The following is a 21,571-nucleotide window of genomic DNA, read 5'->3' on the forward strand; positions in this document are numbered from 1 at the left end:
CTATTTAGGGATATGGGACAAAGGTGGCTGCATTGAATTAGAAAGAGAATCGGCAATGATCTCACTGAATGAAAGAACGACCTTGACGTGCTAAATGGCTTACTTCATTTCATATATACCTATATTACTAAATCCAATTTATTCACACAGGGAACTTACCTCTTCTTATGGGCAGATGGCCTGGCTGGTTTAAAGCAGAGATTGACTATTTATTAAGCATTGCTCATTCTCCGAAATGTTCGCAACGCCGCACACGCAGTTGAAGTTGAATTTTTAATTTGAAGGCCCTGTTGTTGGTTTGCTTGTAAGTGTTGGGATTTTGCAGCCTTCTAGCAGTCAACATCGCGTTGAAGGCGGTGCTGATATCTTTGTTCAATTCTCACAGGTAAAATAATTGTTTGTATTCAGCAAGTATCTTGTCCCTGCTCAGCCTCAGCAGGCTTCAGCTATGGTGGCTGGAACTGATCTCTCTCCTTCTCTCTCTATCAGCCTTGCTATAATTCAAGATACCCTTAGATGTTTGTCGTGCAACTGAGGAGTGACCAGAATGATATTGATGTCTGAAGTTCTGTAGTGGAAAGACTCCCTTTGTTCCTTAAAATGATTTTTTTAAGGTGAACATACAAGTATTATTTTCGCCCATGTGACAAAGAACAAAGAAAATTACAGCAAATTTTGAGGATATGAGAGCTGTTTCCACTGCAATGTAACGAAGGTTAGTTGGAGACGTAAGATCTGTGTATGGCCATTGTCTTAGATTGTTTGATGAAAGCTCACATCCATATGTGATTGTTTGTATTATTTCCATGCAGACCGTGTTTATTAGGCTTTCTGTCTTATCAGACAATGAATGTGGATTACAATGCAGGAGGTGGTATGAGTCATGTGATTTCTCCTCTATTTTGTTGAGAGCCAACGTTCCAGTCTTTTAAGATTGTTCATTTTTCATACATTTTCAGTATGTTTCTGTATATTTATCATTATACTTCTGATGACCGTGACATTCACATTGAATTTAGCATGCTAGGATCCATATTGTCAAACTAAGTCAAACGTTGCCTTGTTTTGATGGGAGGTGACAGTCATCTCATCTCTGGCATTAAACACTGGCATCTATAAGCAAGTCTGAGTCGGTGTATTTCATGCACCACCCGAATTGAGCTTCGGTGATGAAGTTATTGATGACGATTTCTTATTCGATCGCTTATCACTTTTCTGATCTTGTGACATGGCCAATGGGTTGTAATTGGCTACATCCAGCCAGCTCTTGAATTTGTGGGTACGATATAGATGATAAAAGTTTCCCTAATGTCCACAAGGTACGGATATCAGAGGGAACAGGTTGGAAACTGGTGGCAGCAGCAAGTTCTGAAGTTCAGCTCTTATGCAGTTAATGGTGGAATGTAGGCAAGACCTGTGATATTCACATTGTTCTACGCATTCAGTGGCTTCTTAATGCCAAATGCAGTGTCCTGACTTTGTGGGAAACTAATTCAATGATGGTGACAAAATCACGACGATTCCAAATATGATCATTCACTTTCAACTTTTGGCTTAAGACACTTCCACGCACAGTGCTTTCTCATTGGAACCCAAGTACTGTTATCACACTTATTGCGAATAGGAATGTTAATGCTGTCTCATCGTCCTATTATCGTCTGATTGTTCAGCGCCACACTGGTCTGGGTGCACTTGATTACGAATGTGAGCTCTGGTCCATCTGTCTATCATTTCATACTTCTGCGTGGTCTTCGTGTTGGTCAACCTGGGACTTAAGCTATAATGCTGGTTCCGTCTGCGTTTAGCACTTGGTAGTATTTTGATAAACAAGTTGAAGCACCGCTAGGAGCAGTACCTGGAAGATCATTAAGGACCTGCCTCACAATGAAATTTCCTGCTAATGCTCATTAAAGAAACTTCACGCCATTGACGTGGGTATGGCATCATTTTGCGACGAACACCAACTATATCTACACTGTAAAGAAACCGTGGTTGAGGATTGCGAGCTCTACTTAAGGCAATGCTCAGCATTCAAATAAAATGTGAGATCGACCGACTACTTTGCGTAGTGAGAGGATTTTTGAGACTCATCATAAAACGTTAAACAACACTTTGTCAAGATTGGATCAACACTATCAACATTTTCTCTGAAATTCTCTCAGGTCTTCACAGATAATGAGTAAATTCTGTGCTCCACTTCGTTATCCATGCCACAGTGAACAGTAGAAATGGTGAGCATTTCTAGGGGTGGCAACATGAGGAATTGGAGGAGGAGATAACGCAAGGTAGAACTGCATGGCTACTGCAGGAGAAGGGCCAGAAGGACGGTAGGCCGGTCAGCGGTAATCCCTCTCCACCTAAGGTTTTCAGAGAACACTAATGACACATTCAGATGACACAAGACGAGTACTTTGAATAGGTGCAGCGTTACAAAGGTGGGCATCGCAGGAATCTGTCAAGTTTATAACTTTTAACAATTCTCCCTGCACCTCTGCGGAAGGAAGGTGTTAAGAAAGTGCTTCCATGGTTTAATATTTTGAGGACTTGTTGGTAAAATTCCGTGGGAATACTTGAGGAGCTTCTTGCCTTGTTTTTGAAGGGTCACGGGAAGGACTTTGTTTCAAATCAAACTTACGGAAGTCACAAATCTTCAGCTAAGCGACCAGCAGGAGCCTTCTGTCTATAGGGAGTTGTTCACAGAGAAATAACATGTCACGAATTGTTTCATTTTGAATATTGTTTTGATTCATTTGCAAGCCAGCCTGCCAAGAGAGAAGCTACCAGCTCTTCCATTTCCATCTCTCTGTGGAACGCTGAGAATACAGTGTGATAGCTGAAATCCCTGATGCCACATTTCTCCTGGACAGCCTGCTAGACTATTCCCCGAAATCACATGAAGAGAACTGCTCCAAAGAGATCCCAGTACTGCCGTGTATGCATATTTGGGATGCCAGAATAAAGGGAAAACGATATCATAACATATCTTTTCCTCTTCTTTTTCACACCTAACAAGTATTTGGTAAAAGTATTTTTGTCTTTTTTCCTCGTGAAGAGATCTCTGCAGAGAAAACTTCTTCAATGTTTCTTTAATCGGTGTGTATGTGTAAGTGTTTGTGTGTGGTGGGCTTATCTAGAAGGGATCATTCATATTTTAATCTGTATGTGAATGCTTTGCATCCTAGTTTTATAATAAATTAATTATTTTGTTGTTTCTTCAAGAATCCTGATCAGTGGATTTTATTCTGAAATAAAAAACGGACTACATAATTAGTCTGAGCGATGACTGGGTAAACACTTAAATATATGTTGTGACCCATGGAGAAATGGAACTAGAGAAATACAGTGCACTTCTCCAGTCTCGTTGGTAACAGAGGTCTCTGTGACTCTACAAAGACTGAGGAATGATTACATGCTATTTCCAAATGCCCAAGAAGACCAGACACTGAGTGCTCCAGGACCCAATAGGATTACACGATTTGCAATGTCCCAGGAAGCAAATGACTTCACACATGTTGCCACGCGAGCCGCTCGTTTAAACTAGGGTTTGTTTAAGAGAGGGATTCCAGATCTAAATATGGAGCTTTTCTGGAACCACTGTTAGGGCCCCAGACAGTTGAAAGTCTGCTATCCAGGGAGCTGCCACATTGCGTTTATGATGACTCTCAAAGCTCTTTGAGCTCCAACACAATGTGTATGTATACCATCTATTTCCAGGGCTCATGACTGTCCTGAGAAACCCCTAGACATCAGCTAAGTATTCATAGAATAAGAGCAATTACCCACAAGGAATATCATTAAGTAGGTCACTGGAGTCCTGAGGAAGACGTTCAGATGGCTTAGCAAGACAGCAAGTGCCCTAGAGTGCTCTGTCGAAGTACCCAAACTCATGTTGATATTCTGGAAATCATTGGAGTGCATGAATTACAAACAACAATTGTGGTAGAGGATCCAGATGAGGAGCCAGAAGAGAGGACTGCTGAAGTACAAGAGGAAGAGGAGGTGGTCCAGAAGGAGCAGCAGAATCTTCTGGGTTCTTGGCTTCCTCTGGAAGGAACACTCATCACCACCTTATTGAAAAGTGCTTTTTGGATGCGGGCTCCACGAGCAGATGACAGAGTACTGTGGTCACGTGCCACACTTTCCAAGTACTGGGATTTAACAGGCACTCCATCATCTGCTCTCAATCCGTTTTAGCTCTTTTCCATGAAGAATGACGATCACAATTTTAAAAAAGTCAACCGACTCCACCATGAACCAATCACCATCATAGTTCTGTACATACATAACCATGTAAACATAACACAATATCCACAATATTATTATGCTATTCACTCCCATACTTACCTTAATGGCTATCTATATATGTTCTTGTGAAACCAGGTGTTTCTACGAAGTACGAACACAGTGCCAGTAGCAGGCTGCTGAGAATTTGAAGGAGATAGATCATATTTCTTCCTGGGAAACCTTCGTGAAGTTATGGGCTGTGATACACTTGGCAAAGGGCTTCAGCAGCCTGGGCTACCTGACTGACTGGCAATGGTGCAGGAGCAGGGAAGGGAACGTATATTTTGATAGGCTGGGAAAACCAATATGTTCTTGCACCATGTTTCCTGTGCCTTTATCACTGGTGCTTTCTTCATGTGCCTAATAATCTGGTGAAGGACAGCTCTATGGCTATTGGAAACACTCTGCAAGTCCCTTTCAACATACAGCCTAGATATAAACTGGACGCTGCATGAAATTGCGTCACTCATCCATGGAAGTTGCAAAAATTGTATGGATCTGTGTCATTCCATAGATGCTGCAATGCATGAATTGGCAGCTGCCCCTTTAGGCATCAGAAGCTGCATGATGTTAAGCTTCACAGGTCAGTGGCTGGCACTGATTAGCAGCACAACACTGGAGAGCAGGTGTTACAAGCTTTGCATCAAGCGATGGCCCAAAGTGGAGGCCGACTTGTCTATCCACCCATGTACATGACATATGGTTTCCTGCTGGATCTCCATTTCACCTCGTTTTGTTTTGCTGCACACAGCAGCCTTTTTATAAAACTTGGCCCTGTGAAAATCTCATCTGAATCATCTACAGTGGAACAAACATGTACCCTTGCCCCCTGGAATGGTGGCACTTATGTTGTCCTATCTGTTTTGTATGGCTGATGCACATCAATGCCCGATGCATCCCACTATAAGGATCTCTCCTCTAACATGGCATGTCCGTTAAAGATGCTGCCTTTCTCTGGGCTGTTGCCTCAGACAGTTTCCGGCATTCACACAATGCATTCTGCCTCGTTCTCCACATCTTCCCCCCCCCGCCCTCCCTTCTGCTCCTCCTCATTCGCATCCTCTTCCCCCATGGAGCGTGGTGACGTGTAGAGATGTTTTCTTTTTCTTTTCTCATTTGGCACTTGCTCTGATGAGTGGGATAGTTTTTCTGCTCTGGAGCCTGCATGGATAACGCGGGGTTGGGACCCCGTGTCTGTGGCCACTGTAAGATGATGTGTGCGATGAGACCATGTGGAGCCTGGGAGTAAGTATAGCTTAAGGATATCAAAGATCAGAAATAGATAGCTTCAATCAGTAACTGGAGTGAACACCTACATATAGGTGATATGCCCATTGCTCTACCTCTGCTGCCACCTCCTGATCATGCCACGAAATGCTTCCTCAATGAGAGTGATATCATGCAGGCATGGTTGTCTTACCCTGGTCATGTCCTGCTGCTGTTCATTATGTTATTTTTTAAGGGAAAGAATGTTGATTGTGAATGAGTGGATTGCCAAGTTTCATTTCATGTGTGATGCCTCACTTGCATGAAGAGCAGCGAGACGTGTCTGAGGTGTGAATAGAAATTGTGAAAGTCGGGGCTGTTATGGAACAAAGAACAAAGAACAGTACAGCACAGGAACAGGCCATTCGGCTCTCCAAGCCTGCGCCGATCTTGATGCCTGCCTAAACTAAAACCTTCTGCACTTCCGGGCACCGTATCCCTCTATTCCCATCCTATTCATGTATTTGTCAAGATGTCTTTTAAACGTCGCTATTGTACCTGCTTCCATCACCTCCCCCGGCAGCAAGTTCAAGGCACTCACCACCCTCTGTGTAAAGAACTTGCCTCGCACATCCCCACTAAATTTTGCCCCTCTCACCTTAAACCTATGTCCCCTAGTAACTGACTCTTCCACTCTGGGAAAAAGCCTCTGACTATCCACTTTGTCCATGCCGCTCATAACTTTGTAAACCTCTATCATGTCGCCCCTCCACCTCCGTCGTTCCAGTGAAAACAATCCGAGTTTATCCAACCTCTCCTCATAGCTAATGCCCTCCAGACCAGGCAACATCCTAGTAAACCTGTTCTGTACCCTCTCCAAAGCCTCCACGTCCTTCTGGTAGTGTGGCGACCAGAATTGCACGCAATATTCTAAGTGTGGCCTAACTAAAGTTCTGTACAGCTGCAGCATGACTTGCCAATTTTTATATTCTGTGCCCCGACCGATGAAGGCAAGCATGCCGTATGCCTTCCTGACTACCTTATCCACCTGCATTGCCACTTTCAATGACCTGTGGACCTGTACGCCCAGATCTCCCTGCCTGTCAATACTCCTAAGGGTTCTGCCATTTACTGTATCCTTTCCACCTGCATTAGACCTTCCAAAATACATTACCGCACATTTGTCCAGATTAAACTCCATCTGCCATTTCTCCACCCAAGTCTCCAACCGATCGATATCCTGCTGTATCCTCTGACAATCCTCATCACTATCCGCAACTCCACCAACTTTTGTGTCATCCGCAAACTTACAGATCAGACCAGCTACATTTTCCTCCAAATCATTTATATATACTACAAAGAGCAAAGGTCCCAGCACTGATCCCTGCGGAACACCACTAGTCACATCCCTCCGTTCAGAAAAGTATCCTTCCACTGCTACCCTCTGTCTTCTATGACTGAGCCAGTTCTGTATCCATTTTGCCAGCTCACCTCTGATCACGTGTGACTTCACCTTTTGTACCAGTCTGCCATGAGGGACCTTGTCAAAGACTTTAGTGAAGTCCATATAGATATCATCCACTGCCCTTCCTTCATCAATCATCTTTGTCACTTCCTCAAAAAACTCAACCAAATTAGAGACACGACCTCCCCTTCACAAAACCATGCTGCCTCTCGCTAATAAGTTTGTTTGTTTCCAAATGGGAGTAAATCCTGCCCCGAAGAATCCCCTCTAATAATTTCCCTACCACTGACGTAATGATGAGCCTATAATTTCCTGGATTATCATTGCTACCCTTCTTAAACAAAGGAACAACATTGGCAATTCTCCAGTCCTCTGGGGCCTCACCTGTAGCCAATGAGGATGCAAAGATTTCTGTCAAGACCCCAGCAATTTCTTCCCTTGCCTCCTTCAGTATTCTGGGGTAGATCCCATCAGGCCCTGGGGAGTTATATACCTCAATGCTTAGCTAGACACCCAACTTATGTGCAGTGTGTGAATGTCACTGTATAGTAGATGGTGGATTAGCGTATTGAATTTGTGCTGATGGCGATGACGATACATTTATTGAAAAGTATGATTGCATGATTGCATCTTAATTTAACAACTCATGTGTAGTAATCAAATATTTTGTGTTCATACCAGATATGATGCAGTGGAGATTTACGAGGATGTTGCCAGCAATGGGGAAATGTAGCGATAAAGAAAGATTGGATAAGTTGTGCTTTCTTTGTTTGGAACAGAGGAGACTGATTGGGAGAATAATTGTGGTGTATAAATTTATAAAGGACCGAGATCGAATGAGGTTAAGTGAATTATGCCTTTTAGCGTAGCGGTGAATAAGTGGGCACAGGTGTAAAAAAAAATGTAGAAAAAACTGAGGGGAGCTTTGAAGGGTTTGTTCACCCAAAGGTTAGTGGGGCCTGCAACTCACTGATTGAAACGGGAGTTGACATGGCAACACTCATTGCATCAAAACAAAAACAATTTCGGTATGCACGGAACAAAAGCTGGAAATTGTGATTTGACTGGTGAACTCTTTCTAGACGGCACGGACAAGATGGGTGGAATGACCTCGTCTTGTGGCCTGAAGTTTCTTTGTTTCTTTGGAACTACGAACCGGGGAAGAACTTCTGGTGGTCACCTCCCGGGAGATCTCCTCCCACATGCAATGCATTAGTTATCTTTGTGGCCTCTTTCTCCCCTGCGAGTAGTGGACACGCCTTCTCATCTGTACTCCTCCATTGGGACTTCCAATGCCGCATCCGAGAACCTGAATGCACGCTTTCTAGGCCGTGCAGACATCCTTTCAAGTTGGCTTCCCTCCCAGCCAGCACAATCCACCACCTCAGTGGAAGTGGATGAGTGAAAGCTACATCTCCGGAAAATTGTGTATAATCAGCGCTTGAATGCAAACCTGCAATTGCCTGCTGCATCGCCTCAAAGGCACATTTAGATTATGATAATTGTGAATTAGTCCGAAATGCATGTTTGATCTTTAGCTTGCCAGTAGCTCTTTGATATTGAGCAGGTGTACATTTCTAAAGATTACCTGTGGCTCCAGTACATTTCCAGTTGTACACGGTTTATTACTGGCTTGAGAGTGACGGGTTATGAAGGATTTTCTAGGTTGTATGCTTGAAATTCATGGTCACCAGTAGAATGTTTATTTAGCCCTATTTGACATCTATGTACTTGGCACCACGTATGGTTTAACTAATAAATGAATACTTTGCAGTATTCTTCATCAGAGTAGATGATGCTATCCATGTGGTAGTGCAGAAAGAGGTATAAGTGATATTGAATGAGAGCATAAAAGATAAAGCGATGAAGCTGAGAAAGTTGGCAGTACACAAACTGAATAAGATGGGATGTAACTAGCTTTCTGAGGGCACTAAGTGTAGAAACTAACAGTGCTACTGCTATTCTCCTCCCATCCTCCTTCGATATGGGAGTTGTTCGATAGGTCTGGATAATTGCAGATGTTGCATCCTGTTCAAAGAAGGGTAGAGAGAAAACCTGAGGAAAGTAAGGCTAGTTGGTGTAAAGTCACTGTAACAGAAACATTTGCAGAGAGGAAATCAGGAAAAATAATTGACTCTTGGGAAAGTAAAGACCAATAAATGATGGTCGGAACCAATTTGTTAAGGGAACATCATTCTTTACTTAACTGACTGAGCTCCTGGATGAAGTAACTGTAAGGGTTGATGATGGCAGTACGGTCGCTGTTGTGTATGTTGCACCTCCAAAAACTATTTGATAATGTAGGAGCTCATAAAATTGTTAGATAAATGCAATCCTATCGGATTCATAGGACACTGGCAGCTTGCATTCAACATTGGCTAAGGGACAGAAAACAGAGTGGTGGTGAACGGTTCCTTTCAGACTGGATGTAAGTACATAGCGATATTCAGAATGGCTCAATATTAGTACCACTGAACATTTCGATATATATGAATGACAGAGTTGTGGGTACGTAGGCAGTGGTTGCATAGTTAGAAGATGTCATGAAACTCGAACAGGGAGTAAACAATACGTCACAGCGTGCTCAGTGCTTCATAATGTTAAATTTTCATTCAATAGCACTAGATGTCTGTGCAGGTTTTCACAATGTATTTCTTACTTTTTAAAAATAGATTGGCTCTAGGATGCTGAATACTTTCATCATTCGCTGTGGGAAGTTGGTTTCAATGGCCATGTATTGCCCATCTCCAATTGCCCTTGAACTGAATATCTTACTAGGCCATTCTAGAGGGTATTTAAGAGTCAACCACATTGCTGTGGGTCTGGAGTGCCCTGTCAGCCAGACCCGGTAAGGACGGCAGATTTCCTTCTCGAAAGGAAATTATTGAACCAGATGGGTTTTTACAACATTTGGCATTAGTTTCGTGGTCATCATTAGACTAGCTTTTAGTTCCATATTTATTAACTGAATTTAAATTTCACCATCTGCCATGCCGGGATTCAAAGCATGTCCCGAGAGCATTAGGCTGTGTTCTGGATTACTAATCCAGTGAAAACCCCACCACACAGGCAATTATATACAACAGGGAAAAGAAACACACCGAACATCCATCTTTGTCCAAATGTTGTTAAAATAAAAATTTTCCAAATACTTTATTTACTGAAATTTAGCAAAATGCAATGTCACGTGACAAAGTCAGAAACAGTCAATCTTCAACACAGCAGAGAATACGTAAAATATAAATTCAAACGTAAAAAGGGGAAAGGAATCAATACAATCAAAGTAATGCATTTCCGAGTAATAATAATAAAGTAGTAATAAAGTACACTCTCACAGCGATTTTTACGACACGAAGAATTTGCTATTTAAACCCCAACAGGTGCATGCCATTATTTCTTCCACAGTAACAACTATCCCCACAATTTGGACTCAACAGCAAATTTACATAATTCGCAAGTTTAAACCATTTATATGAATATTGAACCAACAGTACTTCCAGCTCTACATGTGGCATAAGACTTCCTACATTTCGCCAGACTGAGCAATAACCGTTCCACCCAATATTCTGTTGACTATTTTGCAACTGGTTTGCTATCCAACCTGCTGCTTATCCCGAAGCTGTGCATCCCATAGCATTCGTCTTGATTTGACAATATCGTACTGAATTGAAGGCTTATTGAAATTGCATGTATTTTACATCCGCCACATTTTCCATATTTACGTGATCTGCTACTTCTTCGAAAAATTCAGTAATGTTGTTCAAGCATGACTGTCTCTTTTTAATTCTGTGCTGACAACCTCTTCCTCTATTTTAGTTTTCGGGATTTCTTTCTCTCAAACATTTCAGTGAAAATTTCAATGTCTCTTCTATCACTGATAAAGTATAATACAAATATATTACGTATATGTATAAATGCGATTTGATATATTTTTGAAGATATCTTCGATAACTTTTCTGACGATCGAGATAAGGCTAATGGGGGTGAGGCGGGGGGAGGAGGCTGTGTGTAAGTGGCTGTATTGGACTTGTCATGTGTTTTGTGGATAGGATGTAACTGAGCATTTTCCAGTTTGCCGTTTAGATATCTGTGTTGTTGTAAACCTTGACTAAGTGTGGGACTATTTCTGTAGCTTGTCTCCTACATTACAACCGTAAGGTTGTCGGGGCCAGTAGATTTTGTTTTATCCAGTTGACAAAGCTGACGCTTGATAGCACGTGGGAATAACCGACTTGACTGAAGACGGTGATTGTGGGGAGCTCAGCAGGAGACCAATATCATCCACTTGGCATTTCTGGCTGAAGGTTTTGCAAACGCTTCGAACTTGACATTTTCCCTCACAAACTTGTATCCGCAATTATTGAGGATTCGGATGTCCATTGAGCCTCCTCCTAGCATTAGTTGTTCAAAAAGTCGTACATCATTCATGACTGGATGTGGCAGGAGTACAGAGCGTTGGTTGTCGGTTCACTTAGCTTCATCCAAAGCATGCTATTTCTACTGTTTAGCATGCATGAAGTCCTGTCTTGCCAATTCGCAGGTTGGCAACTCAGTAACGCCTGGTACTGCTCGTGGCATACTCATTTAGATACCTCATTGAATCATGGATGGTTCATTGGATCGATTCTAATGGCAAAGTGAGTGTTATACCGGGCAATGAGGTTGCACCTTTCAGTGGAATATAATTCAGCAGTTTCTGATGGCCCACAGCTTCTCATCGATCCCCAGTTCTGATCTGTGAGACCTCTTTTGAATATAACTATCATTTATCATGGTAGTAATGTCACACAGCATGATGGAAAGTGTCGTCTGCGTGAAGACGGTCTTCAACGTCTCCACAAGGACTGTGCGGTTAACATTCCCAAAAATACGCTCGTGAACAGATGCCTCTGTTAGCTAGATTCATGAGGATCAGGTCAAATAGGTTTTCTCTCGAGTTGGCTCTCTCACCGCCTGCCACATTCCCAGACTGACAGGGCTGACAGACTGACTCCAGGACTCGACCAACTCAATGAGTAGTGGTGCTTCCAAGAGACTCTCAGTGATGAGCTTCCAGAGCACACACTGTGTTTCTGCTACCCTCCATCCTTCTTCCGAGCGGTGCTCAACCTTCGAGAGCATGTATTCCTCAGCTGAAGGAGGACAGTAGTTGATAATCAGGTAGTTTCCTTGTCGATATTCGATCTGATGTCATGAGCCTTGATGGAGTCTGGAGCAAATATTGAGAACTGTCAGCTCCCCTCCCTCCTGTCCAGGCAATGTCCGTCCGAAGTTACAATTCCTTCCTGTGCCAAGACTTATGCTCGTCTCACCTGAAATGGAACCCCTCTTTCAGCCACGTGTTCACCTCCCTAATCTACTTGCCAATTTGCAAGTCGCATGGGTATTAATCCAGGTATTGCAAACGTTCTTTTTTTCTTTTAATGTTAGCTCCTAGCTCCTGATACTCGCTGAATGCTTATGTTTTTCACAACACGGATTACAGGGACTAGGTTCCCCTATTCTCTCTCCAAAAACCTTTCAAGCCGATTTGAAATGTTGCTTAGTCTGGCACCAGATAGCCAACACAATACATCCGACTCTCCATCTAGATTAAAAGGATGCTACCAGCCCGTCCCGCTCCCCCGGATTATTGAACGCCCCCACCCTCCGCCCACCATCAACTACCATAATCACAATTTGGCTTCCCCTCCTGCGCCTCCTCCAGCCCTTTTTGTTAGGCCCCCTGCTCCAAGGTGCCATGGTCAGCAGTCTCGCTGCTCTTTGACAGTCCTTATCCTACTCGATACAGGTACTAGCTGCATTGCACTTGTTGGATAGGATCAGTTTCTGTGCAACTTCATTTTCTATCTCATCCAAGTTCAGCTTAATCTGTACACATTCAGTCGCACCAACCTGATTCTGCTCCTCTGTGTGACCAAGTGAGACCAAGATCGGCAGCAAACGTTCCAGAGAGTAGTCCCCCTCCAATATGTTTCGTAGTATCTCAAAATCTCCATGGAGTTCCATATAATCTGTTAACTGCATTGTTTCACTTCTATTCCCTGCAATTACCTTATTTGCCAATATATAATTTTTATTAAACTCTCTGCCCCTTCCTGTCCCATTCTGTTGGGAGTTACCCACATCCTGCTCTGATGCCTTGACCTCTCTGTTTGGATTTCTAAATGTTCCTTTACCCAAACATCCCCCCCCCCCCCCCCCCCCCCATTAGTGTAAAGCCCTGTCTACATCCCTAGTTATGCAATTAGCCAGGACACTGGTTCCAGCCGGGTTCAAGTGAAGCCCATCCCAACGGAATAGCTCCCTCTTCCTTGAGTACTGATGCCAGTGCACCAGATCTTCGGTATCAAAGTGAGTCAAATGCTGCCTTGTTAAGGGGAGTTGCGATCACCACTTCTGTGGAATTTAACTCTTGCATTTGTGAATAAGTCAGGATTTCAGGTGCAATAGAATTGAGCACCCATAAACAGGTTATTGTTGGGGCAATGCTGACATTTGAAGGCACTATTGATGAGTTCATCTACCACTTTGCTGATCATTGTGAGGTGGCTGATAGGGTGATATGTTTTGACTTTGGGATAAGTTACAGCTGGTCAATTTTTTATATTATCCAATACGCCAGTGTCAGATGCTTTGGAGTTAGGTGGCTTGGACAGCTTGTTATGGTGCTCAGCTCTTCAGCTGATACTGGTGGAATGCAGTCACAACCCAGTGTATTCACTTTGTCCCACCATTCCGTCATCTTAATACCAAGTGCAGTGAACTGAATTAGCGGACAGTGACTCTATGAGGCTGGTAATCGCTCAAGTAGTCCAAAGAGGATTACTCACTTGGCAGATAACCCCTCTTTTTTAAAGTCAAGTGGTAAATAATTCTCAGTGTGCTAAGAATTACGCTGAAAACCTATTTTAGATCATTGGTCGGGCTTGCAGTGCAGCGCATTTGCGCATACTGGAAGCTACAAATATTAATATACAGGGCTAATCCTCATTGTCCAAGGCTCCAAACACTCCTTTCAGGTGAAGCAGCGATTTACTTGTACTTCTTTCAATTTAGTATACTGTATTCGCTGCTCACAATGTGGTCTCCTCTGTGGACCACCTCCACTCAGTCTGTAAGCTTCCAGTTGCTGGCCATTTCAACCCCCACCGCCCCCCACCCCCGCTCTCATGCTCACATCTCTGTCCTGTGTTTGCTGCACTGTTCCAGCGAACATCAACGCAAGTTCGAGGAACAGAACCTGATTTACCGATTAGGCACGCTACAGCCTGCTGGACTGAACATTGAGTTCAATAATTTCAGAGCATGCCGAGTCCCCCTTTTTATGTTTAGTTTTTTTTCCCCTTTTTTTCTATTTTTTCTTTTTCCTTTTTGATTTGGTCATTTAATTTTAGGTTTATCAGTGTTTTTAGTTTGTTTCTACTGTGCCTATCCATTGTTTTGTTTTTTAATGTTTGTGAATGGAGTGCATTGTGCTTTGCAGTTAATTCACTCCCTCTCTGTACTAATGCTTTGTCATTCGGGACCATTAACATACCGTTCGACTTTGTTCCATGACCTTCTGGTCAGTTATTCTCTGTGACCCTGTCCTATCAACACCTTCTTCTTTGTTATTTTTTGCCCCACCCCCGCTTTACTTGCTTAAAACCTTTTACATTTCTAATACCTACTTTCTAATTCTGATGCAGGGTCACTGATCTGAAACGTTAACTCTGCTTCTCTTTCCACAGATGCTGACAGACCTGCTGAGTATTTTCAGCATTTCTTGTTTTTTATTTCAGATTCCCAGCATCTGCAGTATTTTGCTTTTATTTTAATACACAGGGCCCTGTTCCTTGCAGGCAGAAAGAACATGTGCAGACATTGTGCCTGTTTCAGCTAAACAAAATTAGCGACAGCCATTTGCTCGTTCATCCATCAGGGCAAAGCCTTGACAATCAGAGTCAAGCTGCCTGTCTTAAAATTCAATCAAAGCTTGTTAGTTAACTGCCAGTCACCATAAACTGGTGCTTTCTCCATGGCAATGCCTCAACCAATCAGAGTTCACTTGCCAAACAATCAGCACTCTCTTCTCATACAGTAAAACGTTGTTGCTTCCCCTGACAGTGGTATTCTTTCAGATTGTCCTGATGAGCACAAGACGAAAAGCTTCCACAACATATCTCTATTTTCAGCAATGATAAATGTAAATTAGAAATCTAAAGTTTATCAGTCTCATCGTTAATTGAATCTGCTGCCAAATCTTTATTTCAATGAAATGAAAGGTAAATTTGCAATACCACCAATAAAAGTTAGCCAGCCAATGATACAAAGGTTTTGCTTGTTTACTACATACATTTGCAGATTAATTTCCAGTTCGTGAAACATGGAACCTGATAATCGTGGATGTGAACATCCTGATCAAAGCCGAGACTATTACTTATGAACTGGAGATTGTCTCTCTGATTTTATGATCATTGGTCTCTTCACTATAAACTAACTGTAAACATGGAGAAGGGGATTGGAGTACTCCGTGACAATCCAGATCAGGGGAACATTGTAAAAAGCCTGATGCTGAGATTAATACAGCTGGAATTCTAAAGACTTGCATTTATGGTGAATTAAAATCGGCTCCAAGAAACAGCTCATGATCTAAAGGAAAGGTAATTCTAAATAAAAACAGTGTTAAATCAGATGGTTCACTTTGCCCTTCTCTAAGAAGTGTGATCCCAATAAACTAACCACAATCTTCGTCCCTTGCTCTCTCTGCCCGTTTATAGTTTGATAACAGACAATTAATGGTGAACAATGAAACTGAATTCAGGATAAAGATTTGATTCTGGCTATAGAACCTGGTTTCAGTGTGGGCTCTTCTGAACAATTTGGGGGAAGTTTCGTCATTGTTGCCACAATTACTTTTCTTGACCTTGGTTAAAGGATCAGGACAATCCATTCTGAATGAGACGGTGTGTGATTCAGATTCAGCCCTGTGCCAGAGAATAGGGTGGGGGAGGATTGAACTGATCAGGCTGAAGGTTGTGTTTATGACTGGATTGTGCAACTGATCTTTACCCAGGGTGTGTTCATTGCCTGCAGAACCCACAAGACTGACTTAACCGGCGACTCTTGTGCTAGAATCAGGATAGTGACCAGACCAGCAATATGCTGAGAAAAATCATTGTCGAGAAACGGACACATCAGTTTTTATGCAGTTTTCCCTTCATATTTTCCATCTGGGATTCAGATGAGTCCACGAGCTGCAGCTATTTCTGGAATTATCTAAATAATTCCACCATTATATTTAAATTACCACCTCCTTCCCTTCATCGTCCCCATGTTACTTGATATTGTTAATGGCTTCCTCTCTTCAAGAACTGTCCTCCTCCACTTTTGTTGTCATTACCCTCTCCTCAACAGAAACACCCTCGATCCATCTGTCGTTGCAAACCACCATCCTATCTCCAAACTCTCTTCCTGTCAAGCTCATGAATGTGTTGTCGCATCCACAATGAATGCCCATCTTTCCAGGACAGCCATGTTTGAGCGACCACCAATCAGGTTTCTGCCCAAACCACAGCACTGATGCAGGCCCTTATCAAAGTTACAAATTATATCCTATATGACTGTGACTGTTCAACGTTCCTTCACAACCAGTCTGCAGATTTTGACAAGGTTGACTACACATATGTTAGCGGGAATGTATCTAGAAGAATCACTCGACACTCAGGTCTGCTCCAATGCCAAACAGTTTACTTAAGTTACGCTGGTGGGTAGCAGGTCACTGGGCTGTCCAGATGCCTCTCCACCAAACAAAGAAAAATCATTGATACTTATACATTTTTAAACAGTTACTCAGCCCATCCTGGCTGGACATGGTCCAATCATAATGATTACAGATTATATACATTGATTATTAAAGACCAATGGAAGCGGTGACCAGGCGTGGAAGGGGCTGCATGACCACTCCACGGACAGATAGGGGATTACTCATTATGCTTTCCATTCCTTTCTAATCCCCCATCCTTGGTTCTCATGTATGCACACCACCTTATCTTAACCTTGTTACAGGCTGGTATCTTTGTCAGCATTCTACAAGGACATCTGCTTTTCATTAAATAAGTCTTTGTTTGAATTTAGGTTACTCAGCTCCTGTGTTGAATGTGGTCAAGCTACTAAGCCCCATGATGCCTCTTCATTGTTCACTGAGATTATATGTTCCCAGTTACTCAAATAACATTTAAACAGTATGATATTTACTGCAGGTGCCTCTGCGCTTGGGAATACCCTTCAACACATACAACGCCTCTCCTCTGTTGTCTAACTGGGTGGGATGATCCTCTCCTGGTTCCAGTGCTCTCAAAACAATAGAAGCCAGAGAATCATCTTCACTCACCGTCAAAGGCTTCTCTTCTCACTTCCGCCACAAATTTTTCATGTGGCTCGTCCGACATCCAGTATTTGAGCATACATTTACTTGAATTAAATAAATATTGGGGAGACCTAAAGCGCTGTCTTCGGCCACTGATTCAAATTCTGTTCTCCAGCCACTGGCAACATCCCTCTCCGTGGCAACTGTCTGAGGCAGAGTCGAACTGTTTCCATCCTCGGTGTCCATTTTGACACTGAATTGAGTTTCTGACCACACATGTTCTACATCACCATGACAGCTTATTTTCACCTCCTTAACATCAGCTACCTCTGCTCCTGCTTTAGCTCATCTGGTGCTGAAACATTCATCCTTATTGTTGTTATGTCTCAACTCAAGTATTTCAGTGGTCTCTTGGCCAGAATCCCAGCTTCGTCCTCCATAGTCTTCTGCTCATCCAAAACTGTGCTGTCTGTATTTTAATGCACAGCATGTCCCGTTCACCAATCAACCCTGTGCTCTCTGACCGACAGTGGCTCCCTGTCCAGCAAAGCTGCGATTTAAAAATCATCTTGTTCATTCAAATCCCTCCGTGGTCTCACCCCTCTCTATCTCTGTAATCTCCTCCAGCACTACAATCCTCTGAGATGCCTGCACTCCTCAAATTATGTTGCATATCAGATTTTCACCACTGGGGCAGTGTTTTCAGCTGCCTAGGTCCTAAACGCTGGAATTCCCTCCCTAAATCTTTTCTTCTGTCCACCTCTCTTCTCTCTTTGGACCGGCCTTAACACCTACATTTTTTACCAAGACGTTGTGAGATTTCGTTTAGTAATACTTCCTGCAAATTGGATCCTGAGGAAAGGTCATCGACCTGAAACGTTAATTCTGCTGTTCTCTCCACAGATGCTGTCTGTCCTGCTGAGAATTTCCAATATTTTCTGCTTTTGTTTATGTCACTTTAAATGCCTGGATTATCAGCAGGGAGGAACAGTGAGCGTGTGCAGGAAATCCAGGGTGTTCAAGGAAGCCAGACTGTGTTTGAGCCTGGCCGCTCTGCTAGTGATTACTTGAACGAAATAATGATCAGAAAATGTTGAAAAGATTCAGCAGGTCTTGTAGCATCTATGGACGGAGAAACAGAGTTACAGGCTCAGAAATGTAACCCTCGAGTTCAACTGTGGACGATCATGGTTGAACCTGCGCAGATGTTCTGTAAGCAGCCACATCTCTCTCCACGGCAGAAAGACATGCACAACATTCAGGCTTGGGCTGGTAAGTGGCAATTAAAGGCCTGATCGGGTCTGCAAATGAAACCCAACCCGGCCCAAGTCCTTTAATTCTTTCCCACGCCCGACCCGACCCGACCACCAGAATGTTCAGTTAACATTGCTTCCACTTTTCAGTTTCTAAGCCTATGCAGATAAGCAAAAAAAAACAATGTAACTGTGCCTGAAAGGTTGTTTAAAAAGTACTTTAAGATTGGAGCCACATACCGGATGTAGTGAGCCAAAGATTGTTACCATAGAAGTTAGTGATTGTTTGGTCACCAGTAAAACAGAAACCCATGGAATTGTCACCAGGTAGGGTGTCTCACATAGTACCAATATCTGTATTGCTCAAAATAGCACAGCATTGCCCAATGGGTCAGAAAATATTATACATTACCTAGTCTCCTGCTTTACAGGGTGAAATACCTGCTGCAAGTTTATCCAGTGAGCAGGTGAGATGCAGAGACCAGGAAGGTCCTGAGTGATTAATTGCTATAAAATATACATTCCTATATTAAAGAGGTTGTGCTCTACCTTAGATGGAACAGCTCATTGCAGACTAGTGCTTAGTGTTTCCCACCTTGACGTCCTGGTTGTCACTGGATCGTGAGTCCAGGCCTCTGGATTACTATAATAAAATCAAAATACTGCAGATGCTGGAAATCTGAAATAAAAACAAGAAATGCTGGAACCACTCAGCAGGTCTGGCAGCATCTGTGGAAATAGAAGAAGGGTCACTGACCCGAAACGTTAACTCTGCTTCTCTTTCCACAGATGCTGCCAGACCTGCTGAGTGGTTCCAGCATTTCTTGTTTTAACTCTGGATTACTAGTCCAGTAATCTTTGAAATGTCTCTCCTTGATTTAATATTTTAATCCGGTAGGTCAGATTTTACAAAAAAAGACACTGATTTATGACTGCTTTGTATTGAGCGGTGTCATATGAATTAAGAAATTAAAAGGTATTAAAAATTATATAACTGTTGTTACTTACTAATGGCCAGCTTTGTAAAGGAAAAATGCTTCTTAATTTCATTAATTATCCATAAACACTGAGACCATATTAAACTAATAAAACAGCGATTTATCAGGTCTGACAATTAATTAAATAAATATATTCAAAGTTTAGAGCATAATTCGTTGTCTTTCCCTTTTAAATCTCTTAATTTACCTCACAAGCATCCTTTACTTTCTTTATTCAATACAATATGTTTTGAGGCAGGCAGAGAAGTCTTACCAACCCCGAATGGGAAGCAGTGAATTCATTTGAAAACTGCAATTAATGAAAATGGTCACGTTCCAATTAATGCAGATTGAAGCTGTTCAACCGCTTTTGTCGCCAAGAATACATAGCGTGAAGGAAAACCAAGAGATAAAACAAAACACAATGAGAAATAGAACTCATTAAAAACATCTAATTACATAACAGTGCAGCAACTGATTACATTCTAAATATTTCATTCAGATTAAAACGACAAAGATCTTCAACACCCCTAGAATCAGGGATGGGCAAGAAAGGGCTAACCGGATAATTATGAGCCTGGGGCTTAGTTCTGCTACAATGTATGCAAGAACCGTTTATTGATTAGTACACAGTAAGTTGAAATACCAAGCACTGTAGGAAGCACACTTCAAAAGATCTGCGGTTTCCAGTGTTTCACTAACACAATTATAATGCAAGTCTGTTTGAGCGTGTGCGAGCTGGCCCAACCCGACCCGAGCCCAAATGCTGGACCCGGAAGAGCAACCCGACCCAACCCGAATCCAACACATGTCGTCGGGTGCAGTCGGGTTCGGTCGGGTAGCCATGCTCTCGTGGCAAGTAACATTCGTGCCACACAAGTGCCAGGCAAAGAGCATCTCCAGGAAGAGAGAAACTTACCATCTCCCTTGACATTTAATGGCATTACCATTGCTGCATCCCCCACCGGGATAAACATAAGAACATAGCAAATAAGAGCAGGAGTAGGTCACTCGGCCCCTTGAACCTACCATTCAACAAGATCATGGCTGATCTGACTGTAACCTCAACTCCACATTCCCTCTCCCACTGATAACCTTTCACTCCCTTGCTTATTAAGAATCTATCTACCTCTGTCTTAAAAATATTCAAATACAGTGCTTCCACCGCCTTTTGAGGAAGAGAGTTCCAAAATTTTACAACCCCCTCCTCATCTCTGTCTGAAATGGGTGATCACTTATTTTTAAACATGACCCTTAGTTCTAGATTCTTCCACAAGAGGAAACGGCCTTCCTACATCCACCCTGTTAAGACCCCTCAGAATCTTATATAGTTAAATCAAGTCGCCGTTTACTCATCCAAACTCCAACCTAGCCTGTTCACACTTTTCTCATAAGACAACCTGCCAGTTCCAGGTATTAGTCCAGTAAACCTTCTGTTAAATGCTTCCAATGCATTTACATCCTTCGCTAAATAAGGAGCCCAATACTATACACAGTACTCCAGATGTGGTCTCAACAATGCCTTGTATAACCGAAGCATAACCTCCCTACCTTTGTATTCAATTCCCCCAGCAAGAAATGATAACATTCTATTAGCTTTCCTCGTTACATTCTGTACCTGCATACTAACCTTTTAGAATTAGAATTAGAATTAGAACATTACAGCGCAGTACAGGCCCTTCGGCCCTCGATGTTGCGCCGACCTGTGAAACCAGCTGACCGACACTATTCCATTTTCATCCATGTGTCTATCCAATGTCCACTTAAATGCCCTTAAAGTTGGCGAATCTACTGCTGCTGCAGGCAGGGCGTTCCACGCCCTTACTACTCTCTGAGTAAAGAAACTACCTCTCACATCTGTCCTATATCTATCACCCCTCAACTTGAAGCTATGTCCCCTCGTGTTTGCCATCACCATCCGAGGAAAAAGACGCTCACTATCCACCCTATCTAACCCTCTGATTATCTTATATGTCTCTATTAAGTCACCTCTCCTCCTCCTTCTCTCCAACGAAAACAACCTCAAGTCCCTCAG

The 21,571-nt window shown here is 42.7% G+C and overlaps 1 protein-coding gene across 7 annotated transcripts in view; it reads left to right on the forward strand.

Annotated features, from left to right (window-relative positions):
• The window catches only part of LOC137385143 (NACHT, LRR and PYD domains-containing protein 3-like), a 167,706-nt gene that overhangs the window by 85,454 nt on the left and 60,681 nt on the right, over positions 1–21,571 (forward strand). The window contains exons 11-12 of one of the 7 annotated variants that reach the window (XM_068060034.1): positions 151–385; positions 490–715. The exons of 5 other annotated variants lie outside the window; for them this stretch is intronic. The gene's annotated coding sequence lies outside the window, so the exon portion shown is untranslated. The remainder of the gene's footprint in view (positions 1–150; positions 386–489; positions 716–21,571) is intronic. One more of the 7 variants, XM_068060035.1, reaches the window with a different exon arrangement.

This window comes from Heterodontus francisci, chromosome 28 (assembly GCF_036365525.1).
Source record: "Heterodontus francisci isolate sHetFra1 chromosome 28, sHetFra1.hap1, whole genome shotgun sequence".
Taxonomy (NCBI): domain Eukaryota; kingdom Metazoa; phylum Chordata; class Chondrichthyes; order Heterodontiformes; family Heterodontidae; genus Heterodontus; species Heterodontus francisci.